General features: G+C 32.3%; 1 long non-coding RNA gene across 1 annotated transcript in view; it reads left to right on the forward strand.

Moving 5' to 3' along the window:
• The window catches only part of LOC140059174 (uncharacterized), a 37,237-nt gene extending 9,547 nt beyond the window's left edge, over positions 1–27,690 (forward strand). Inside the window, exons 2-3 of the long non-coding RNA XR_011847132.1 lie at positions 5,976–6,035; positions 26,809–27,690. This is a non-coding gene — a long non-coding RNA (uncharacterized lncRNA). The remainder of the gene's footprint in view (positions 1–5,975; positions 6,036–26,808) is intronic.
• The last annotated feature ends 47 nt before the right edge of the window (positions 27,691–27,737 follow it).

The following is a 27,737-nucleotide window of genomic DNA, read 5'->3' on the forward strand; positions in this document are numbered from 1 at the left end:
TTAGACTTAAGTAATTACCAGCAGGTTGTTAACCCTTGTCAATCCATCAATAACGCAAGTTAGTAACGCTTCTATTTTTTTTCCAAAATCGTTGAAGCATTGCTGATAATATTCGTAAACAATAGATTTTGTCTTTGTAGTTATGAATTGGAAATGTTGTTGGCATATTGCCAAGAATAAATTGCTGCACAAAATTATGGTATATTAGCTGGTAATCATAAATTTCAAATAGCATAGCATATATGCATTATGATATCATTTCAATGTACAAACATAAAACTTTATGATATTATAATGTAATATATATTTTAAAAACATTCTAAATATTAAATAGATATATTATTTGTTGTTTGTTTTTTAACTATTGTTCCCTTATCTATCATACATTGGTATGTGAGATGTTTAGCTGTTGGTGTGTATATACAAATTAAAACATTTATTAAAGAACCAGGCGCGGATTCAAGGGGGGGGGGGGGCCACGGGGGCCCGTTCCCCCCGTCATCAACACGGAAAAAAAATTTGTAAATGAAAAAGTAAAAAAAAAAAGTTTTTAGATTAGAAACTGGGTAACTTCTGTCAGTCTGTTTTACTGCCGAAATACGATAGCTCAACAGACACGTTTAATATTTGTCTAGACAAAACCAAGCACACGTGCTGTAACAAGTTTGATTTGCTTGCTGCCTCCACCGTCGTGACACCAGTCTGCGTGACACACACTATTCATCATGTCTAAAAAACAGAAGGTGCAACATCATTTAACCTACTATTACTGTATAATAATAATATAGTATTTAGGCTATCCTGCGATATTTTTGCTATAAAATAAGAGACCCACGGATAACCGATATGAATAGTCTAGAGTAGTAGTACTCTCTATCTGGTACTAGGCCTAGTAGTAGAGGAATGTGCGCAATGAGCGGGAGGGATTTGAGGCCGGGAACAAAGGTGAACGATCCAAACTTATTTTCATTGCGGTCCAAGCGTCGATATCTAGACTGTATCAAGTTACAAGGGCCAAAGCGTGTAGTTACGCACTACCCTGGTGGTGTCCCTTTGTACGAATTAATTAAAGTTATAATTCTATATTTAGAAGTTGGCCCAGCTTACGCCGCCGCGGGCGTCGATATCTGAGTCATGCCCTACATCCAGGGACCAATACGTAGTTACAACAAAGCGATATCCTCCCTATTTGTAAGAATCAGCAATTCATTCGGAAAGCGCAGTGTACTAAAATGTTCATTCAGAAGGCGAGCGCAGAGAAATGCATATTCATAATAATGCTCCCCTAAAATGGGACGAAATAGGACGCCCTCACTCAGATTTTCAGAGAAAGTCTTTGGGAAAAATACTTTCGCCACCCTGAAGTTCGGAACTGTGAATAGGTGAGGTGTGCAAGACCCTTTACAGATGATCAAATCAGAGTGCGTTAGTGATCTTGAACACCATAAAATGCATTTTTTTTCTGGGCTTCGCCCAGTGTATTTGCTCTCTGCGATCACGTGTGCCCCCCCGCAAAAATAATCCTGGATCCGCCCCTGAGAACGACTACGGATCTATGGAAAACCTAATTCCAAATTTCTTATAGTTCTTAAACATTTATAGGCACCATGGACCAATAGAAAACCTAATTCCAAATTTCCTATAGTTCCTATAAAATAAAGAACATTACACTTTTGTATTTACTTTCATCCATCCACTATTGATTCCATTATTATTATTTTATTTATTTATTCCTTCTACTCTTCCTGGTAAACCAAAGATGAATTAAGTCTTGTAAGTTTGAACTCCAGTGCCTCTAGGCTGTAAATCCAATTTGTGGATACAACTCTCAATAATGTCATAAACATGGTAAATGAACCGTGGCAAGGTGTCGTATCATCCATACAAACATACATATGCTTTAATCCAATCATTCTTGTTTTATGTCATTTGTGTTTACTTCACTATCTAATCAAAAAGTTCTTTTAATAATTTCATGTTCAAGATTTCGCTTGATTAATCGTAATTTGCCGGTTATCAGATTTAACACTTTCGTCTTTCTGATGGTAATTTCGTGGTCGTAGATTGCTCTTTGGCTAATTTATCAAGATGTTGGTGCGTCAGAGTCCTACTTTCGATCATGTGATTGTTGGATTTGTTTCCCATTTTGCAATTTCAAATCGTGTTCTGGCTGTTGGATGTTTAAAGCTCTGTCTACACTATCAAGCTACTGTAGTTTGACACAAAAAAACGTGCCCAAAAATGGTAGTAATGTGCCCAAATATGGTAGTGATATGACATCATCATGTCCATATGGGCACAACACATTTTTTTGTCACAAAGTTTGATAGTGTAGACAGGCTTAATGTCAATTTCACACAATTTTTTTATGATACCCAATTTTTCTTTCATCTATTCATGACTCCCTCTTTCTCTATTTGATGTAGCCCTCTTCATGCCTTAGCCAATCGTTTCTGTTCTTTGCTCAGATTTGTTTGTCTATTTTGGAAACTTCACACCTTAAAACTGTGGTGTGGTCAAAAAAGAAAAAAACATGACATGTGTTGATGTGTTTGTTTGGTGTTTAAATTCTCATAATTCTTTCATTCATTTGTCATATCTATTTTTATTAGAATCAGTTCCTTGCTAATTGTAAGTTGAGTGCTTTAAGTCTGAACATACTATAGTAATGTGGTAACAAGTACAAATGGCAAAGATTGCTTATGAATATGTACTTACTTACTTAATTAGTCCAGGAATTAAGTCCCGAACTTAATATGTGACTAGAAAAATGTACTATTTAGGTATATTATAGACAGGATCACCAGTTTAATATCCTATCTATAGGATGAGAAAATAAACAGAAGTGAAGAACTTTTAAATCTGCGACTGGCACTTTGCCAAATCTTAAAATCTCTAATTATCATCACTCCATCAAAGTCAAGCATTCTGCATTATTAACTGAACGACCTTGTAGATGTATACTTCTAAATCTTTCATATTTTCAAACAACGTTTTAAAAGCAATGTAAACTAAAAAGTGTACAGTAATGTTGTTCTTTATTCTAGCTAAAAAAATATATTTTTTCCTTATTAATACAATTCAACCGCAAACCAGACAAAACAGAGCATCATATTTATATGTGACACATTGACAATTGTAATGGTTTTTGTTACTTATTTATTTATCTATTATCAGAGCAAACAAACAAGTATTTTTTATATGCAAATGACAATAAATGGAAATAATTTTTCATGAATGATTGAATGAAAATAATCCAGCCTTCGATGCAATTCCACAACCCCCAGTCAGACAAAAAAAAGCATGCGTCCTATAGTAATACGATATTGCAAAAGAGAATTTTGTATATTTTTATGACAATTAAGATGTAAAAAGGAATTTGTTGGTATCTGTTGTAGTAGATGAGTAGATTTTAATGAGCCGTCAATACCTAATTTAAAAGATAGTTGCACTGTATGTTTGTGACATCTACAGCTATAAAAGCAAACATGATCATAAATGGCTGGCAAAATTTCAATTGTGGGTTGCAAAGATCGTAAATCATAAGAGAGAAAAACCTAGTGAGGCTTCAGCTGTGCTCACATGTACTACGTGCATTACAGAGCTGATCCCAATCATATCAGAAACATTAGTTAACTCTCTTAAGTCCTGTCTACACTATCAAACTAGTGTGATGTGCCCAAATAATGGTATTGATATGACATCATCGTCCGTATATGGGCACATCATACTTTTGATGTTTTACAGTATATCAAGTTTTATAATGCTCATGATATTTTCCTCATGAGCAAAACCTATCAAAATTTAAAAAATACTCTAATAATAATTATACTCGTAGATTAAACACAGGAAAACCTTATATAGCGGAAACACCATTCCATACAGATTAAAATCATGCCATCCAAATCCAAGCATTCTTTCCTGTTGCGGTAATCCTTACATGAAAGCTTTCGTTTTATCATATGAATATATTAAGCCATTCATTGTAATATAACTATATAATTCTTTACTATTATAATAGCCAATTGTATACATTGTATTTAAGAGGTTAGAGACCTGGTTTATTTCTAAATCTATTATTATTTTTATTACCAACTGCTTTTTATTTTTAGTTTATAATATTATAGTACTGCTTTTTGTAAAAATCAAATAAGTATGTCTCCATCACCTCAAATCCAACAAATAGTAAAGATTAAACTTGAAAAAAAATTTAAATCCAAAGGCAAATTACTGAAAAAATGACAATGCGGTGGGTATCAGTGTCTGGATTGCAACAATGGAGATACAAAAAAAAAAAGAAAAAAGCTATAATTAAATTACAACGATATAAAAAGTGAAATAGCCAAACAACAATAAGTTACAAACAGACAAACAGAGGTGCTAAGCTTTCGGAAATTACTTTTCCTTCAAAATATTAAGGCCTGGATGGATTTCTTGGATTCGTTTGAAGTTGATGTGGTTGAACTTTGTTAAAGTATATTTATAAGATAAATCTCTTTAAAATATGTTTTATTTTAAGTTGAATGTCAACATAAAGTACTTTAACGCTATTATCAATAAATTGGCAAGAGAGTTTGCTTTCAGTTCAGTTTCCAGCAGAAAGTAGGCCGAGTGACTTCGGTTTTATTTTTAAAAAGTAATATAAAATCACATTCATAGAGAAAGTGTAAACCACCCATTGATACTGGAAATTAATTTTTAAACAGAAAAGTGTAATACTGTGTACATACAGTATATCTGTATGTTTCTGAATGCAAGCCAACATAAAATTATATACTTTCGGTCTAAATATACTTTCCGTGCTACATTCATGTGCTACCCTTGGCTTGCTTTAAAAAATAAAGTTTTAGGTTTTCTAGTTACAGAATTTACATTCAGTAAAAATGTTTACTAGTAACTTTATTTCTGAACTTAGGTGGGCTTCAGGGCAACAGTGAATTATGGGATGTGTTTATACTGAAATAAACAAATGTAAAAGTACTTGTCAAGTATTTCCGCTTGCACTCAGTTACAGAAAATTGCTCTTAAAGAATATTTATTTAACATCTTACACGATTTGTTTGTTTGGCGGCTTGCCAACACTAATCAAAGAAAATATAACTTGTGAAAAGTCATTTCGGATCTGGATGCAAAGAATTTCCGAAACACAGCGAATAATAAGCGAGTTAGTGTGGCGTGTAATGTCCTTGTCGTTTGCAAAACAGACTGTAAGAAAAATTGTTTGGTTTTGCTTAACTGACCCAGAAAAAGTAAAAATGCCTCATAACCTTAATCTTTTGTGCTGCAAGGTTAAGGGCCTGGCATGAAAAGGCAGACTGGATCTAATTATTGACAAAAATTTCCCTTGAAATTCTCCCCTAATCCCAGTTTTCAGGTTACTCAAATAAAATATGAAGAGAAGCCAAGCAGGTCGCGCCAGGTCACTGACACCCATTGGTAACAGCTGGCAAGTGGTAAAGGACAGGTTTTTGCCATAGGTTATAACCCAAGTAAAAAACCTAATGGATTATGTACAAATAACGTTTCCATAGTAACTAAGCACATTTTTAGACTGGAATGTTTCAAATGTGTACAGATTTAAAATGTTCTGTTAAAACAATTTCCATATGCATCAGCATATTAAAAGTAAAATCCTCTTATATTTGTAAGTGATAATTGATCTACTGAGATTTACCTTTAAAATAAATTAGTATTTTCAGTAGACCCTCTATGAAGGGGCCACCGTCGGGATCTAGCAAAGTGTACCCTCATATAGGTGTTTTTTTTTTAAATTCTGTATGGGTTTGTCATTTTGTTGAAACATATATTTCTTCTCATATTAGTATTAACAAATATATTTTCTCTCATTTGCTTCAAGAAAACTATCCCCTTATGTGTTCCCTTAATAGGGGTGTCCCAAAGAGGTGGTTCGACTGTATTTCTGATTTTAGTAAATAATTGCATTTTTATTTAATTATATATTTCTTTACATTTAGAAAACAACGCTATGAAAGGAATATATAACTCTGTTTTGAATAATCAACCATAATATTAAGGTATGTTTCCCATAAATACATTTTATACAGTGTAATATTATGTAAGATAAACAAGTTAGGATACAATAACAATATCCCTTGGCAAAATCCCAATAAAAACAAAAATGTTCATAATATAATTTTGGATAAGAAACAGTTAAAAATGTTTCCTTTCAGTGTTGTTTCACTATGTAAGAGATAAGCCAGCCACTATTTTGAATGATATTTCTATATGGACATGCTGGTTGGTTTGAACAACAATAATATCCAACTAATAAACTTTTAGGTGACTTGCCTTTGGCAATAAATTTTATGATTTCCGTTGTCGTGTATATGTAGCCAACAAAGTACATGTATGATGTGCCAAAATAAATCAGAGATGAAAAGAGATTCGAAAAGTGTTATTAGTACCAAAAAAGGTGTATGATCGATACATATACTCATATGCTATGAACAAAAAAATTTGAGCAGATGTGCTAAATCTATCGGTAGGCGATAGAAAAGGGATATTGGTATCTATAGGCCTTTTTATTTATATGGTATGATAGGATAGACAGATACCTTTTTTAGTCAAGCTCCTGTGAATACTGTTCTGGTGAGCTCTCATATGCAAGTCAAAGTGCTGGAGAACGGAAGGGGTGTCAATGGTTCTCTGCTCTTCTTCTATTTTTTGTTGTTGGTTATTTTAAGTTATTTTATGAATCATTTTTGTGTGTAAAGCTCTTAGAAACATTGTCTTATTTATTATTAAGCTACACCACCTTATATAAGAAGTTTGACAAAACAATAACAACATTTCGTCACTTATTCTGTTGATTGTTGCTTTACCAAAATTAACAAATCCCCTCCCCTCTAGGGATTGCATAATAACATAATTTCAAAACTTTCTAAACTTTTCTTGCCTAGTTGTTGACGTTCAAATAAACTGTTGTTTGATTTTTATCAACCTTCCCTGAGGTACTACCGTTTGTGTAGTTCTTTTTCGATGAGAAACTCAGATTCCTATCACTGAAAGTGGATTGTGAAAGGTTTCATATCACATCGTTGCTATCAATATTGAATCATATCCGCAAATTCTCAAGATTACCCCTTGGGTCTTGGTTTCCGGTGTTTGCCAACCGCTCAACCTTCGGAGAATTAAAAACACAGAACAAATTTTCTAATTAATATTTGTTTTTAATTAATTGACACCTTAATTTGAAGGCAAAGGTCAGAAAGCTACAATACAGTGAATAGGTTTATAATGATCTTGGAATACAAACAAAATATTCAATACCGGTACTTAATATTTGTCATCAGTACTTTATAATACTGTATATACATTTATAGGCCTAATACAATCATATAAAAATGTAAATACTGTATATAGATTGGTAAACCCTTTTTTTTATTATAAATTTAAGGGAATTTTGATTATGCCCTCTACATAACCATGGTAGCCACAGTGCAGCGCCTAACCCCAGCAAACGACTTCCCTAATATTTTTAGTAACATTCACTGTATGTATTTGAGACCAACAGCTTTACATCCTATCGGAAAGATGAGGCACTTGGTTCTTGGTACTGTATCTATCATTATTTATCCAGTATCATGGTCTCGTTCCTTGATACAGAATTGTATGTGTGTCACATGTGACTTACCTTGTTCTTACAGTACAGTATCTGGCTTACAGTAATCGACTCATAATAGATTGATAGCGCAATTGTTTGGGGATAACTGTTTGATTGTTTTTAAATTTTATTATGAACAAGTTTCATTTTGAAAAATATTTGTCTTCAACTTACTTGTCAATTTGAAAATGTGAAAGTTGTTGAACAAGAATGGAATCCTCTGGTTTTGATTAGAACGTGACAAGATATTGTGATGATTTTGTGCCTGATCTGTTTTCGTGTTGTTACCTTTCTCATTTTATCTGCCTGATTTGTGTTGTGTTGTTACTTTTCACTTTTCTACATGACTTGTTCCTGTGTTTACAATCCCTGTTGGATTATATAATACTTTATTGATGAGAATTTTGAGAGGAAAATCATTTTAACTCTTGCAAAATACAGATTATTTCGAAAACATTACTGGATGTAATCTTTTAGCTTGATTTGTTTTATGCAGTTTAAAATTGGTCATGATATTTAGATCCTGTTTATAAAACATAAATGGACGATGTGCTTGAAAAGATTTAATGATTTTGTTAATTGTTCATCCATTTGTATTATTATGTCATTTTTTTAATTTGTGAATCCGCTATTATCAGTAGTCAGAGAAGATGTAATCGAGGGTAACAACTTCAAGCTCAAAACACATAGTTATTGTTAATACAGTAGCGATAGAAAACTGTCAGAATGCAACAAAATGTTCCCTTAAAGATATATTGTCCTAAAAAAACATGTAAAATGAAGATTAATTAAATCAGACTTTGAATATGTTATTTTGTAGTTTTAATAAAGTTCATCACTCCAATAGAGAAAAAACGGAAAAAAAATCACATTTTCACTTATAAAATGACAACAAAAATGTTAAAATTCAACAAAAAAATCCATTGGCTGGCAGCCAATTTGACCATTTTTTTGCTTTAAATTACATTTATTAAATTATGATTTTATTGATCTTCATTTTTCATGTTTTTGGGGGAAAATACATGATGTCCCGTGATGTAGCGTCAAAACATTTTGTTTGTTTCTCAAGGGACAGAGTCTTTATTAGGAGTGTCCCTGAATAGTTTTTAGCATATCTATTAATGTATACTTAAACATTTGGTATAATGTTTTTCTCTAGGCCTCCCCCAACTGTTTTATTCAAGCAGTCAATAAGCTCTATGGTATAGGATGATGATAATCAAATCACCATTATGTATTTTCATTCATAACATCAGAAATATGAAAGTTGTGACTCCTACTGTAGATTGGAATGTGAGATTTTGTTTTGAAATAAATGAACGTGACATGTATATGTCATGATTTTGTGCCTGATCTATTTCGTGTTGTTGACCACGGCTTGAGTTGCACTCCCCCATGATCTAGGCCTAATCAGCGATAACAATTGTTCACTCATGAACGACTCCTACCACCGGAAATAACCACTTCGCCTGGCACGTTGCTATCGATCTAAATACAGCCATTCATCTCGCTCATTGGTCGAAGTACTATTGTACAACTAACTAATTACTTATTAGAGCGTAAGATGTGATGGTCGTATTAATTGCTGATTGGTCGATAGTGCGAGAGGAAAACGGAATGCTGTAATTGTTATTCGGTGGTAAAATATCACCTTCCAGCAACTTAAAGGGAATCGTGTCATGCTTGAACGATTTAATATGTTATTATTTATTTTGGTTGTCTGCAATCAGTAGGAATAATAGCATAGGCATGTGTATTGTTTTTTTCTCATTTCCTGTTACTATGTTAATTAGTGACTGTGTATGGGAATTGGATTTCTGTGACGAATTCTTAACATTCTAATTAATTAAAACCCAAGAATATATTGTTATTGAGATGTTTCACACACAAATACTATTAATTTTGTGTTATTTGACTACCAAATTTACTATTTATTATAAAGACAGGAATTTACATACGTTATTAGTAACTTTTCTCCATCTACATCAAGAGTCTGTTTAATTATATTATAGTAAATTGGGTTTCAATAATACCATGGAAGCGCCAGTGGTCTAATGGTTAGGAAATCTGCATATCAAGCAGAAGATTCCAGGTTCGAATCTCTGTCTTTTTCTCATTCTCACAAATTCCCTCATCTTATCGTTTCAAATGAATTAATTCATTTTTAGTATATCACCAGACACTGTAGTTTTATAGTATTAAGGTACTCTTATTTAGGATTGTTATATATTATTTCACATTTAGGCAATACCGCTAGATTTGTTGGGTTACAAAATATATATATATGTATGTATCACTTGCACTGATGAATGGCTAGTGTTGCCCGAAAGCTCTGCTATCTTTTCTGACTATTTTACTTTATCGGGTTTTTTTTTGTATCTCCATTGAGATCCAGTCACTGATACCCACAGCATTGTCATTTTTTTAGTAATTTGCCTTATTTATATATTAGATGTGTTAAGATCTAATAGTCTTTATACATATTTTTATACTTCATTCAAGTGCAAGGAAACGTTAATATTTGCTGTACACCATATTTGTATGTGCATGCCAACTTATGTGTCGTCTCATGGTCAACTTGAAGATCAAGCAATTCATTCAACACTCATTTACATCTACTATTTTGCCGTAGGCTACAATACGTTCTTCTTGAGTCCTATACATCTGCAATACATTCATTTTCCATTACCAAATGTCACAAGTTTCATATGTATATATCTTGTTGATATTTCATTCACTTAAATGTTGTGCATAAGACGGAATTTAAAAGGAATTTTACATATAATCTTCTTAATACGTTGAAAATATTCATTTTCGAAAAACGGCTTGCGTGAAGCTTTAGAGCTGCAGAAGGCATATAGAAAAAAAACAACTTTTATAATGACTCTTTACACCATAAAGGTATAGATATTATTATCATAATTAATATAATATCATCATCAGTATCATTATCAACATTTTCATCATTATCATCATGTCCACTTCATCTTTTTACAGTAGTAAAAATTATTATAATCATAATTTAGTAATGATTGAAATTTAAAAAACAACTTTATAATGACTCTCTACACTATAAAAGTATAGCAATTATTATCATAATTAATATATCATCATCAGTATCATTATCAACATTTTCATCATTATCATCATGTCCACTTCATCTTTTTACAGTAGTAAAAATTATTATAATCATAATTTAGTAATGATTGAAATTTAAAAAACAACTTTTATAATGACTCTCTACACTATAAAGGTATAGATATTATTATCATAATTATCAGTATCATTATCAACATTGTCATCATTATCATCATGTCCACTTCATCTTTTTACAGTAGTAAAAATTATTATAATAATAATTTAGTAATGATTGAAATTTTTATATATCTGAAAAAGTGTTTATTATTACGAAATTAATAAACAGTCCCTCAGCTTGATATAATTTAAAATCCTTGACCTTAACCTGCAATAAGATTATTAGTAGCCTTAAAAAGATATTGGAAATGTATCCACAGGGTGAACATTTACCCTGAGCCCAACATTATGTCATTCAAAAAAAAACCAAGTAACCATATTCAGATTGCTTGCATGTACCAAAGAGTATAAAAGGAAGAAACGTGCGCTAGTACATCTCACGCCGTTCGGATGATGGAGTCCTGCCGACACAGAAACGTAATCGGATCTTATCTGGCAACAGATGCATAAACATGGAATTGCCAACTGTTGTTAAGATCATCATCCATGTTGAGGCCTCCTGTGAGCGACATTCATGTCCCCTGCAGGATTACATCCGGCGTTGATGGACACGCTTCAACGAGTTAGCCTACTTTTACAAATTTTGATCTATCTGATAGTCATTGGTCTTAAGCTCTGTCTACACTATCAAACTAGTTTGACATGGCCAAAATATGGTAGTGATATGACATCATCATGTTTCATAAATGTGCACATCACATGTCTTTATTACATAAAGTTTTATAGATGTTCTGAAAAGGTGAACCGAGAAATTCCAAATAAGGGATGAAGAGGGGGTGGGGGAGGAGGCTGTTCGGTACGTAGAATCTCTATTAAGGAAACACCTTTGGAATTCAATACATTGTTTTTAAAGTTGATTGAAATTTTGATTGTTTTATAGTAAGATTTTTAAAAAATTTAGAGAGTATGTTTTTTTTTTTGCAGTATAGGAACATTGGTAAACATAATAATAATTTAATTTAAACACAGTAAAATAATTTAATATAGTTTAATTGTAGTCAATAAACTAGGACATTTATTGGTAATGGTACGATCTCCTTACCTTGATGAATCAAAATTTAGAGACCAAATCTCTTTTGTCCTTCTTTAATTAAGTAACCTTATTTGTGTGTTTTTCGTCATGCATATATTAAACAAAAATTTAGCGTAATAAATAATTTTTAATATATCATCAGTCAAAATATTAACAAAAATATTAATAACAAATATATAATGTACAGATAATGGGAAAATAATTATTGATGTCTAGTAACTTAATATAGGTTATCCCTATAGATAATTAAAGAAATTGAAAGAGACCGATTCGTCATCATTTTGCGTTAATCACACACAGACTAAGAGCACTCAGAGTAAGTGAAGATGCTTTGTTACGTGTCAAAGGTCAATATGCTCATCAATACACTAACAAAGAAGACGTTGGTATTATTAGTATATTAATAGCACGCACTTGAACCACACCCATGTTGATTAATCAACGAGATGGGTTGATGACCGGTTAACGTGAGCGTCTATTGCGGGTATTTTCTTATAACTGATGCGATTCATTTTGGAATATAAATATATTTTCTTTGTTGACAATTTTTAAAGTAAAAATTATATTTTTTAATGTTATTTGATATCAATAATCCTTCTGATAAAAACTTAAAATTTTAGATTCTCACAGTATCTATTTTGGAACATTTAATAATATGCTTTGATCCAACACAACCATAACCGACTCCTCGCGCTCTCATTTTCTTTAAGACCGACTAAAATTTAAATGTCCCAAATTTTGTGGGCTTAGTTAGTTATGTTTTAGAAGGCAATTTGACTTACATTGAAAAAAAATAACACACATAGTGTGTCATACCTATACTGCTGAATTAAAAAAAAATCAAAATACCTGCTGGTTACTTTTAAAAAGGAATTTAAATAAAAAGGCAAAAACTTGGGGAAATTGTCTAGGCTTAGGTGGTATTGTGCTATTATGGTAATCTGAACAAATCCCAATTTTTAATTTTCTCTCCATTACTGAAATCTTTTTTAATCACATAGATTTCTTGACTTGAAGTTCGCCCAGAAACAGGTTGACAGGAAGTGGTTCATCCCCTCTGGTGCCATCCCTAATCCCTATCTACTTTTAATGACCACTGTGTTCTTTCAGTTAATAAACAGTAACAACAAGAATTGCTATAGTGGTTGTATTGACAAATATCTCCCTTAATTGTATTTCACTTAAGTCAATACACATTAAGAATTTCCCTTGTATTCAGTTAGATAAGAACATTTTTAAATATCTAACACTGTTTTTTTCTTAAATGCAGCCGATTTTCGCTAGTGTATCCATTTCCATAGGAACATTTGGTAATACAACATCACATGTGTTTCACATGTATCTAGTATTAACCTACCCCTTTTTAACCTTATATGATACAGGCACAACATGTGATATGAATGAGATGTTGTATTAATACCAAATATGATACTTCGGAAATAGATAGTATGTGGAGACAGTACATGGGAATCGGGTGTTATAAGTAGAATGATGAGTAGACCACTGGATATTACACCTAAATAACACAGGATTGTTTAATACAGTTCTTTTTTTGCCCCAAACTATAATAAGATGGGCTTATTATATGACTGTCAGTATATAATAAGATGAGCATCCCCAAGGCGGTATAATACTTAAACAACTTGGTCTCTCTGTGAGGTGATTTGGTACTCTGGGCATTGTAGTATATTTGTTTTGTAAAACCGTTACAACTACCTGGTAAAACGAAACAACCCAATTCATTAGATCAGAGTCAGTATAATTGTGAGGTATTGTCTTAGTTATCCATAGTCATGTGGTTGGTCTATACACCTGTGAGTCAAATGCTCTCTGTGAGGTTTATACACACAAAAAAAAAAATACATGGTGGGTATAGTCATCTATGTGGTTTGGCAGCATTGCAGCGGTTTGGAGAGCAATAGGCATTGTGAAATGCTGTAATAGTTATTTCATAACATCCACGCCAAAAATAACATATTGATGTGAACAGGCCATAGTTAAATTGAGTCATAAATTGTTGAGGTGTACCACATAGATCAAAATGAAAAAGATACTCTGATCTTAAAAATGAATCAATTGTTGTTCGCAAGGATAAATATTTGCACTCTATGGTACATAGCAACAAAACATTCTTTGTCAATTTCACATTAATAGTAGGCCTACCATCACAATATGGAGACACCCCTGGAGGACCACAGATCTTCCAATTCTTGGTGCTTTATCTCCACATATTTTTCAGTATCATAGGCGATTTCTGTAATACAGCATACCATGTGTATCACATGTGATGCCTGTATCATGGAAGGTTAGGTTAAGGGTCAGTTATGAGGCATCATCACATGTGAAAAACATGATGATGTATCACAGAATGTGCCTATGATATTATTTGAATTTCAATACAGTTTAATTAGTGCAAAGATAATAATCATATTTATACTCAAATACCATACTTGCTCCAGAAGAAATAAGGTTAATTATTCAGAACTTTTGGGGTTGGTCACGCTAGGATTAAGGTATTATCTTTCAGTGGTGTTCAGCGCTGTTGGTAGAAATAACTAACATTAACAGCGTGATCACTGACCACGATGATAACAGGGTTTGATTGATAAATCCATCTCAACCAATCAGAGGCTGTCTAGTGGCTGTATAACTTTGATATATGATTTGTACACAAGATGATTTCCTTAAAGCATATTTGTGTATAAATAATAATATTTTGAGAATCATATTTTATCGAGAATCATATGATAATATTATTAATGCTTTTTTTTATATCCCAAAGTTGATTTTGTTCTTGACGGTTAGTTCATCTGCTGTTATTTTAAGTAAAAATGATCGCGTAATAAATATCATTCAGATAAAGATTACATAAAAAAAGAGAATGACATTTATTTGTTATCAGGAAACTGGATATTCAAACATTAATTACTGAACGTTATACCGAAATTAACGATCCAAAGCAAAATTGACGGTTTTTATTAAACCTTAAAGGATACAGTTACCGTATGATAGTGTTAAGTCTCATAGAAGCACATCTAGAAATGAAATAAAACTCCATCCAATTATAACGTGCATAGCAATGCTATAATAAATTACACAAACTTTATGATATGTTGTATACTGTGAATTTATAGACCTGTGCTCTCTGCCCTAATTCTGATCATTGGAAGAAACTTACCATACTATAGCTAATATAATGTTTAAATGCTCTTTTCTAAGTTCAAATATAAGGTGCCCGACTTCTAAGACCACAGACGTAAGTTCAAATCCTATGTGTGTGCATTTTTGTTCTCACAATTTATTGCAACACCTGTCTGGTATCATATACATACAAATGCCAACATCTGAAGGGAGGTGGTGTTTTTGTTGTTGTCAATAGCATCCTTTAACTATTTATCGAGATAATCGCGTGATGGCTATGTGAAGGGATCCCTTTTCCGTTCAGAAAAAAATTAAAAAATTATGGTTGTACAATGAATAAATATCGTAAATTTGCTTGTGTATAAACCTTTTTGGTAAATTTTAATGCAGAAAACAACACATTATTAAAATTCAGTTGTCTTTATAATCCAGGCGAAAATGTGGAAAACCAGGAGCACGATGTCAGGCCGGGAGACGAATCTAAAACATGGAAGTCTCTCGACCAAAACGGGAGTGTTGGCATGTATTCAAAGATATTGCTAATATGGATTTTGCCCTTATTATATGATCAATGGACATTTTCTAGTACAGTACTATTAAGTTTATATCGTTATATTTTGACACAGAGAAATACAGTATGCATGATTGCTTATGTATTGTGCTGTAACACCCAAGAGAGATTGTAAAGGAAGAAATTAGCCATAACTGTCAAAAGTCCTTGCCAATATTACTGTCATAAATTTTCTGTATTACGAAGAAATGTTTTTAGAAAACCAAATAGGTTATATTTTTAAACATGCAGAAAGATATACGACATGGACTTAACATTATAAGATATAGTAACGGACGGACGTAGTATGAGTTGTTTTCTTTCATTGTAGAATTTGTGTTTTTATTTTTACAAATACTCCCGATTTATTTGACCTTGCAACATATATTGTATTCACCAATATTTATATAAGATTTTGTTTATTTATTCTTTATACTGTATACTGTTTTTAAAGTTTCGAGAAAATAAACACAATTAAAGTAAAACAAATAATAAAAATCAATAAAATAAAAATATTAAAAGTAATTATTTTATTAAATTAAGAGCATAAAATGGACATAAAACAATGTTAAATAAATATTAATAACTGGTACTTGATAGTTCCATTAGGAACTGGATAGGCTACCCTCAGTAAATATGGTAATAAATAAATAAATAAATAGCGCAAGTTAAGTGGCTCCAAAATGCGATAATAAATTGGTATATTTGGCCTAATAATTAGTTTAAAAGTTATTATTATTATTATTAGTTATAAGGTGCTCGGCTTCTAAGACCAGAGTTGTCAAGTTCAAATCCTGCCATGTTGTACGTGCACTATAGTAAAAAAACACAACACAAATTTGTTTGAGTTTTAAAAATATTTTCTCAGTAAGTTGAAAGTGACTTTCATTTTATGTGACTTAATCCCTTCTTTGTATGGCTTGATTGTTGATTTTTTTCATTCATCTTTCATTTGTATTTGTTTAATCTGCAAAGAAGGCTGCGGTAAATTCCAAGTAAATTGTGTCACATTTTAAAATCTTTTTTTAAAAGAATATAATTAATTCTCAATTTTAAAGAAAACAAAATATCAAATGGCCATTTTAAAAATAATCATTTTAATCGTAATTTTTTAATTACAATTAAAACTTCATTGACCTTTTGAGTCTGTCAATTTTAAATGCTTTATTTATTCTTTATTTCAAAAGCTTTAAATATTGCAAAAGTTAGATATAATTTCCAAACTGTTGCGGGAAGATCACTGAAAATGATAATGCAAAAGATTAGGTTCAGGATTTTTTTTTTAGAATATTCATAGGCCGCTGGGCCTCACTTAAGTGAGATATTTTCCTTTAAATTGTATTGACTTAGATTTTTCTAAATTTTAAGTGTGTTTCCCTTAGCCCAAGTGTGAATATGGCCACTGATCTAAAAAACCTAGATGCGCGACTGAAGGTACGTGCTTACTTGGACTCGCTTATGACTAGACTAAGTATGGCGTAACCTAGATGCGCGACTGGAGGTACGTGCTTACTTGGACTCGCTTATGACTAGACTAAGTATGGTGTGAACACTGTAAACTATGAATCAAATTTATAAAACAGACAGAATTACATATATTTATTTTTGATAATTGAATTGTAGTAGGATACAGTTAATCAACTAATTTTTAAAACAGACAGAAGTACATACTGTAGGAGGTATTTATTTTTTGGAACTGTTATGAATAAACTTAGTATAGTTAATCAACATACACTGATTGCTAAAAACAAGCTTTGCAGTAATATATTGGAACCTACAGTCAGAAGCACAGTATTTTTTTGAACTGTTATTATTAAACTGTTATATATATATATTTATTTTTAATTGAACTGTAGTAGTAGGCTATAGTTAATCAACATACACCGATTGCTATAAACATAATAGGCTTTGCAGTAGTATATTAAAACCTACCTATATTTAACTACTTAAAAAGGGATTCATCTCGTTAAGCATGGCCTTCTCTATTCAAGAATCCCTAGAAGACAATGTTTAACTAAGAACGACCTTTTCTATTGAGAAGTAACGGATCACACACCCACGTGTGAATTGTGAATAGTATGTGGGCGTGTTAGCTATACACGCGTGCTTACAAATCTTCTATCCCGAACAATGAGTACTAATCATTGTAGATCTTCTCTGCAGATTTCTGTTTTTACCAATGTCATTTCCTTTTACAATAATGAGACTTTAAATATCTTATGTAAACTGAGTATTACAGTGCGTAACACATTATTCAGTGGGTACTAATCGTTGTAGAGCACACCTTTTTAGGACCGCAAGAAAATATAAAAAAAGTGACTAATCACAAGGACAATTCTCATTTTGTTTCTTTTAGGTTTTGTATGACCTCTAAATTTAATTTTGAAAAGTTTGTGAATTTTAATGTGTACATGTATAGTAGCTTCCTTTTCCCTAACTTCCAACATGAAAAAACACCATTTTAGCAATTTTGTTTAGACAGCCCCAAAGGCCCCGTTTCTGCTGCCAAAAATATACCGTATATATACGGTATATTTTATATACGGTATATTTTTTGGCAGCAGAAATGGGTCTCATAAAAAATATACCGTATATATTTGCGGTATATATACTGCATAAATATCCCCATCGTTTGTGGATATTATACGGTATATTCCAAAATATACCGTATATTTTGTTCCCCGTTTCTGCTGCACTCAAAATATACCGTAAATGTGACCCGACTCATGACACGAGGTCAAAAACTAACAGAGCGCGACGCGTTTGTTTTGGTTTTTCTGCTGCATTGAAAGTTGAAAAACACGTGTAAAAGCAAGCAACAGATCAAAATGTCACTGTGGACCGAACAAATCACTATTTTTGCAATTCAATTGTGGGGGGAAGCGAAAGTTGGGGGGAGACTGCATGGCAACAGAAGAGATACCGAGATTTTAATTACAATAAATCGAATGTTCTTACACGACAACAGGGAGTCTAATAACAACTCCCTGACGACAACAACGTGATGTAAAATCATGGTAAAATACTGGAAAAATGGAAATTAAAACGGCAATATAGGATAATATAGCATAATATAAACTCAATTTGAACTAGACATGAAACTCGTCACTTTGACGAGTTAGTTATCCGCACGACAGATGCCACGTGCACGTCATACGTTAAAAACTATAATAAGAGGTGGTCCTGTATTTTCGCCTTGTATTATAATTATACAGTACACTGTGTATAAAAGGAGACATTAATTCTACATGATACAGAGGGCGGCAAACAACAATTTGCTCACATCAGAGACTATGCTGGTGTACATTGTACTACTGTATATTATATGACATATTAACTGAATTATGGGACCTGCCTTTAATTCAAATATTTAACATGATGATGTCATAAAAAAAAACAACACAACGATAGCAATTTCTGAAGAAAATTATCTTAGCAACAACATATTAACGTGTAGAAGAAATTTGAATACGTAAAATGTTGGTGCGCGCACATTTAAATGTGATGAACTATTACGCAAAATATGAAAATACGACTTTTTTTATTCAACTGGCAATATGATAACGTCACAACATCCGATTGGCAAAATGTTTACATGAATTCGTATCTACAATCCTATAGCTTCCAGAAAACGTTTTAATCGTGATTATCACATTTTATTCTTACGAGCTATTACAGATTAAAATTTACTGTAAAGATGAAATTAATGACCCACGTAATTAAAATTTTTAGGCATGATGACGTTATAAAAATGTAAATATTTTTTTCTCATGCTAAAGAAAGTTGATTGACCTAGACAATATATAAATATAGGAGAAAAAGGAATACAGATAAGCGTGATGCGCTCCATTGAATGTGATGAGCAATAACGAAACAGACAAAAATCCTATATTTTACATTCGTGTGGCCATACGATTACGTCACAATGTTTTTTTAGCCTTATCGATGCATGATCCGATATCTGCAACTCATCAACTTCTAGATTTTGTAATAAAAATAAACGGTTCACGGTTTACTTTAGAAACTATGACTGTTTAAAAAAAGACATTATTTTGATGATTTTTTAAGCTTTTTCATAAAAAACGCGCACAAATTGTCTAATTCAACGTGTTCGTATGGCGTTATTTAAACTGGAAAAGTTCTAAATTGTTTTCAAAATTACTAGGAAAGGCTTGAAAAATATAATTCAAGAGAAAAAAATATGTTTTTATCGCTACGTGCGCACCGCGTGCGTAAAAAATTGCGCGCCCGTGGGAATTTTTGACATGCTCAAAATGACATGAAACGCGTAAAAAGTTGATTAGAAATTAATTTTGCGCATTTTGAAATTTTAAATGCGCGTGCGCGCGTAACTTCTTGTGAAACATGCCATTTTTAATCCGTAGAAAGTTTGCCCCTGATATGACTTAAATTTTGTCAAAGTGTCAATACTAAATGACTTTTGGTTTTTAATCTATGATCAATCATTGAAATTCATAAAATTGCGCGTAAGTCACGTTGCGCAACTATGACGTCATTCAAAAATAGGAGGTGCACAACTTCACGTAAATGCCCATATGTTGTCAAAGTTATGAAATGTTATGTTTACACATTTTAGAGAAACGCGACTCACAAAAAGGAAGGAAGGAAAGAAGAACTAGACATGAAACTCGTCACTTTGACGAGTTAGTTATCCGCACGACAAACGCCACGTGCACGTCATACGTTGGAATATTGCATTGCACACCGAAAAAGATTATGTCATTATGACCTGAACTGAAGAATATGATATGTTGTTAGTGCTGAATGCTGTATATTTTCTGTCATATAGTATACACAGTATAATCTGTATACATGTCACAAACAGTGTAAAATAGGTGAAATTACGGGACCCGTATTTTATTTTAATTTTCAAAAGGAAACGCGAAGGTACAGTAGTAATTTCGGAAGAAAATTATCTCAGCAACAACATATTAACGTTTAGAAGAAATTAGAATACGTGAAATATTAATGCGCGCTTTTTTAAATGTAATGAACTATGACGCAAAAGATGAAAATATGACTTTGTTTATTTAACTGGCCATATGATGACGTCACAACATCTGATTGGCGAAAAGTTCACATGATTTCGTATCTACAATCCCATAGCTTCCTGAAAACGTTTTAATCGTGATTATCACATTTTATTCTTACGAGCTATAACAGATTAAAATTTACTGTAAAGATGAAATTAATGACGCTGTTAATTAAAATTTTTAGGCATGGTGACGTCATAAAAATTAAAATATTTTTAACTCATGCGTAAGATAGTTGATTGACCTAGACAATATTAAAATCTCAGAGAAAAAGGAATACAGATAGGCGTAATGCGCTCCATTGAATATGATGAGCAATAACGAAAGAGACAAAAATCCTATATTTTACATTCGTGTGGCCATACGATGACGTCACAATGTCCGGTTAGCCATATTGATTCATGATCCGATTTCTACAACTCATCAACTTCCAGAATATGTAATTAAAAAAAAGTTCACCTCGTTGTTTAGAATCTATGACTGTTTAAAAAAAGGCATAATTTTGACAAATTTTTTAACTTTTTCATCAAAAACGCACGTAAAGTATCCAATTCAACGTGCCCGTATGACGTAATTGTAAGTCGAAATTGTTTTAAAATTGGTAAAATTACTATAAAAGGCTGGAAAAACATAATTCAATAAAAAAAAAATACTTTTAGCGCTACGTGCGCACCACGCGCATAAAATTGTTCGCGCACGTGGGAAATTTTGACATGGTCAAAATGTCATAATCAGCGTAGAAAGTTGATTAAAAATTAATTTTGCGCATTTTGAATTTTAAATGCGCGTGCGCGCGTAACTTTGTGTAAAACACGCAATTTTTTTTCCACAGAAAGTTAGCGCATGATATAAATTAAAATTTTGCTAAGTTTCAATTTAAATTGTTATATGGTTTTAAATCTATGTTAAATACGCGAAATTCATAAAATCATGCGTAAGTCACGTTGCGCATTTCTGACGTCATTCACAATAGGAGGTGCACAACTTCACGTGAATGCCCATATGTTGACAAAGTTATGAAATGTTATGTTTACACGTTTTTGAGATACGCGAGATACAAAAAGAGAGGAGAAATGCGCGTGCGCGCGTAACGTCTTGTAAAACATGGCATTTTTAATCCACAAAAAGTTTGCCCTTGATATGACTTAAATTTTCACAAAGTGTCAAAACAAATTTATGCTTGGTTTTTAGTCTATGATCAATCATAAAAAATCATAAAATCGCACGTAAGTCACGTTGCGCAACTCTGACGTCATTCAAAAATAGGAGGTGCACAACTTCACGTAAATGCCCATATGTTGACAAAGTTATGAAATGTTTAGTTTACAAGTTTTTGAGATACGTGAGGCACAAAAATGGAGGAGAAAGAAATAAGAAAAAAAAAAAAAAAAAGTAACAGGACGATTACAAGAAGTTATCCGCTACTAAGCGGATAACTAATAATACAGAAAAAAAATGTTGATCTCGTACAATAACAAGGAGTTATCCGCTTGGTATACCAAGCGGATAACTAATAACAGAGTTTATTTATAGTGACATTTCTAGATTGTGCTTGTATGTGCGGTGTAAATTCGTTGCCACTTCTGCTCATTAGATTTAAAATAGAAAGCAATGCTACGACGTTTTGAGAAACCATCATTGTTTTGTTTTTGTCAGCATGTACCGGTAGGTAAAAACCTCACTACACGAGGTCAATCCATACTTCCGTCTCACGAAATGCATTTTGGGTAATGAAAGCCAACTTTTTTACAACCCACCCACGAAGTATGTGCAGCGGAAACGGTGCACGAATTTCATATACGGTATATATACGGTATATTTATACGGTATATTTATACGGTATATTTTGGGTTGGCAGCAGAAACGGGCCCAAAGACAATTGAGATACATAAAAATATATTTGTCGAGAATTGACTGAATACACACAATACATAGGCCTAGGTAATATAATCAATTGACAAATGATGTTACATAACATTGTAGGCCTATTATTTCTTTATCATTACATACCAGGCCCGTATCCAGGGGGAGGGGGGGTGCGTTGGGTCCAAGTCCCAAAAGGTCCACTATTTCCTCGGTTGGTATTTTTTCTTGTCTTGTTTAACTAAAGACAATATCATTATATATATACAAAATTTACATTATCAATGGTATACAAACAAAAATACGTTAATATAAAATGAAAAAATACCGGTAATTAAATTACTACAAACTCGATGTAAAACATGCGGAGTCGATCATGTGACGATAAGCAATAGCTTAGCGCTTCATGTACGCGGTACGCGGCAAAGTGTTTGCTGGAAATACAGACAACCGGCGGTAAAGACGTGTTTGGAAATACAGACACTATCGAATACGGCGCCTAAACATGGAAGGAAGGCCAACTCAGACAGCGTTGTACGACGCTGTCTGAGTTGGCCTTTAAACATCATGAAAGCGTTAAGTTCTGGTGTCCATCGTTCAACTAGCCCAAGCCACAACAAAGAGTCTTAAATCAGTCTTTAGAACGTCAAATAACGCAAATTTTGATGACCTGACCCCCTCCCCCCCCCCCCATTATAAATGCTGGATACGGGCCTGCAAATCTATTTATTTGTAGGTGTTTGTTCTCTCAAAATGTTTACTATGACGTCATTGATACCTTTGACCTACTTATAATGAAAACCACTGTGCCACAGTACCACAATGTGCCAATGTGCACATACAAAAATAACAATTATGTTATTTACATGTGTTTATTTCTATAATTCTTGGCACACAGCCAACATAGGATGTGCTGCATACAATTGCAAACCAATGAAAATAGTTTTTATGATTTCATATAGTTTGCTAGTATTTGTAACTGAAGAGGGCAATATTATAACAGATTTATGTTGCCTGATAGAAGTTTGTGATTTGATAATAGGCCTACTCTGCACTGTAAATGTAGGCCTACTCTGCACTGTTAATAAAGCCATTATTCTCATCTACAAACTGCTTTTAGACCAATTGGTATGTAAATAGGAAGACTTACTCAGATTAAATGTACAGTGTGTTAATCTGAGACATAAAATCTATATCCTCCCACACCATAAACCATCTCTTAATCCAATTCTGTCTTAAATTAATATCTAGTCACAGGTAGCATATAAACACCATTTGTATGTTTTTTGTATAGGCAATAATTGGTAGATTTTTTAAGGTAATGTTGTATTAATGAACAGTACAAGATATTAGTTAGTGTACAATCATGTCAAAAATTGGCTTCACTCCTGGAATCTTTTCCTGATCAAGGCAATGTAATCTACTACCTGTAGGTGGATTACCACTACATGACAATCCTTCCTTTGGGTCATCCCTATTCAGGGAACATTTTAATGTTGTCCCCTTAATAGAGGTCCTACTGTATTACTTACACTATCAAACTTTATGTGATGATGTCATATCACTACCATATTTGAGCACATCCCATTTTTTTGATTAAGCTCTATCTAACTATCAGATCATATTACTAGTTTGAAAAAGTGTGATGTGCCCAAATATGGTAGTAATAGGCCCAAATTATGGTAGTGATATGACATTATCATGTCCATATATATATCACATATTTTTTGTCACATAAAGTTTTGTCACATAAAGTTTGATAGTGTAGACAGAGTTTAAACAACAGGGATTAAAATTAGGTTTACTTTTTCCAATTTGTAATTATACTATTATAAGTTTAGAAACAAGTCTACCTTAACATGGCGTACAATTAGAATAATCAATTTCATCTAGAAATAATTTCTTTTGTAACGATTTGCATGGATAAGTGAAGAAGTTAATTGATTTCAATTAGATATTGACATTTTTAGAAAATTATTCTCAATTACCCGAGTTCAAAGACGTGTTAACGGAAATGAGGAACAATACGTTTTATTGTATGTCGCTTATAACAAGTTTGTCGAACCTGGTAGTTTCTGTGACAGCATCGATTATCTGATCACGAACCAATAGATGAGACTACAAATAATTCATGAAATTATATTAATAGTATCTATAGATTGTCTTGTTAATGATCAGGAAATTTTACAATTTTTAGTATTGACCTAAAAAAACGCTTTTGTATTTTGCTATGATTGATCAATAACTCAATCTCATCTAAATATTAGCCTTGATATTACAATATTAGACCAACGGAAATACATCACTGTGGATGATTGAGTTACAATCCTACCTTCTAATTTAGTATAAATTTAGGTTAAATTGGTCAATTCCAATATGCTTAATGTGGCCAATCTAACCAAGTCTAGTCTAATTAAAGTTGGTTCCAATTGGATGTAATAGGAAGTAATTTGACCAATCATGACTTTATGAGTCATCCAACTGTGGCTTGTGATTGGTCAACTCACTTTGGTTGCATCTATGTTTTTGCGTTGCGTTCAAATGGGAACCAAACTTAAAGCTCTGTCTACACTATCAAACTTTATGCGACAAAAAAATGTGATGTGCCCATATATGGACACGATGAAATCATATCAATACCATATTTGTGCATATCACTACCATATTTGGGCACATTTTTTGTCGAGTTTGATAATGTAGGCATAGCTTAACGCCTAAAAAAAATTGGATTAAGATTACAGCAATGACATGTTTAGATAAAAGAAATGAAAATCTTTAGATAAAAGAAAAAAAAAATAAATCTTGATATTTATTTAAAAAACATTGATGGAAGGGCAGACAACTGACAAGGACAATGTCATCTATGCCTCATGGTCTGACAGAAGTAAAGAACAATATTCTCTCCTCTATTATTACAATAATATTTGAATAATTATATAAATTAATTTACTTAAGATTGAGTTATTGATCACTCACAAAAAGCACCAGATCAATATTTTACTTATTAAAAGTTTGTCGAACCTGACAGAAAGTGTGACAGCATTGATTATCTGACACAGCATCGATAGAAGATGACAAAAATAATTCACTAAGTGATATTAATAGTTTCTTTAGATTGTTTTGGTAATGATCTGGGATTTTTACAATATCGAGTATCGACCGGAATAAAAAAACGCTTTGTATTTTGCTATGATCAATAACTCAATCTCATTAAAGTATTAGCCTTGGTAAAAGAATATTATATATGTCTATTTATACGTCTTTAGTGTAAAATAGTTGTAGGGCTTCTAGACCTCTAGAAAGTGTGGTACCGTGGGGGGGTCACTGTAAAATAAAAGCATATCATACAGTAATTTTAATAAAAGTATTTATTGTTATTCCTCCATGATAGAATTAGATATTAGGAATCATTTCAAAATCATTCATCTGCAGTTACTGCAGTAACTACACCTTGTCTACTCTTTAATTTTTTCATTGGATTATTTAGCAAACTTTTTTCGTAGTAATCATACATAGGCCTACTGTACTGTTGATTGTAGCTAATTATCTTTAAAACTTCTACATTGACACAAACTAAACAATAAAAGAAATTCGCAACTAAGTCTTTCTTTTAAAACCAAATTATTAAATTATCTCAATATTTTATTTTAAAAATAATTTTGATATTGAAAATGTGTGTAGTTTTTTGTAGCTGCTTTAATTGTAAAACGTAATTTTTTATTTTTTTATTTCTGTGCTCTGTTCTGTGTTGACCAACTAGCATAGGTGTTTAGCACCTGTTTGGTCTTGCCTTGCCTTTTATACTTGTTTTGTCTTCTTTGTATTGTGTATGGCAGAAAATGTTTATTTATTTAATTTCAATAATGGCAAAATAACAATAATACTGTATATGATATATATAGACATTAATTGAGGAGAAGAAACTGTACTGTTGTTACTGCGGTAGAAAAAAAACCTTGTTGTGGTCCCTTATTAATTGTGGTTTATGGCTGTACACAAAATAAGACAATTTTTATTTTATAATTAGTACATGGAGGTAAACCTCCATGATTAGTACTGTATTACTCAAAAGTTTATGAATTAAATCAGCCCACAATACTTGTTGTATACAGATTAATTAGCCTTCAATGTGACCTTAATTACATTGAACTAAAAACATCCTAGAGGTGTCAATTCGCTGACCTCACAGGTGACAATTCGCTGACCTTATATTCAATGACATTACCTGTTTTGGTAGTGTTTACATCTATTGATCTTTAATTCTTATTTACCTGTTTTTTCATAATAGGTATTGACGATTCGTAACTAAAGCGGAAGTTGAGTCAATGTTACATGATTCCCAAATTGACGTCAGGGTTTTCAGACAATGCCTTTGAAGTTCTGAAGGAGATCTCTTTTAATAGATAAGATTTAAGAATTATGTTTAAAAGATATACAGTATTATAATACTACAGAATGATGTATCATACCTTCTATATTATAGAAATGTGTCAATATTCATCGTTTTGTATTGTAGTATTGTACCCTATCTAAAAGATTAGCAAATTAAACTTTAGAATTTAGAAAGTCCAAACTTTTAATGATAAAATATCTGAATAGGAAAGCATGGCAGTATATTTAAAATGCATCAATTGTAGAGGGCGCTATGTATAAAATCTTGGACCTCAGCAGTAATATTCCATGTTTTGTCACGCCGCATCTTTTATCAGTTATATATTCAAGAGAACAGAAGCATTAGGAAAATTTTACCATATAGTTCACTACGGCTAAAAAAATGGAATGGGACTGGGCATGTGCACACCCTACCAAGTCTGGGAAAAGAGAGTCTATGAAAACATTTGCCGATAGATATTGAGATGCATGTAGACTAGAGCGGGCGTTTTTTGTAAGAAATTGTTGTTTAAAGGTCTTAGGTAGAGTGTAAACAATAAATGTATACATATTTCTTTCCCATATCCAGGATTACTAAAAACATGTGTCATTTTGGGGGATATTACAATACAGTACATGTTTATGAATTTAGACAAAAAGAAAAATTTAGTCCATGTTTCATTTTACACAAACAAGGTCATTTTGCAATGTAGAATGGACTAAATGAACTCAAGAGTCCACATTTAACTGCGTAAAGATACAAGAATTTTAACTACCCTTGGAGAGGGAAGTGGTGAATGTTCAATTGCGAAGCGACCTCACAGGACCAGTAACAATATATACTAC

This window comes from Antedon mediterranea, chromosome 9, assembly GCF_964355755.1.
Source record: "Antedon mediterranea chromosome 9, ecAntMedi1.1, whole genome shotgun sequence".
Taxonomy (NCBI): Eukaryota; Metazoa; Echinodermata; class Crinoidea; order Comatulida; family Antedonidae; genus Antedon; species Antedon mediterranea.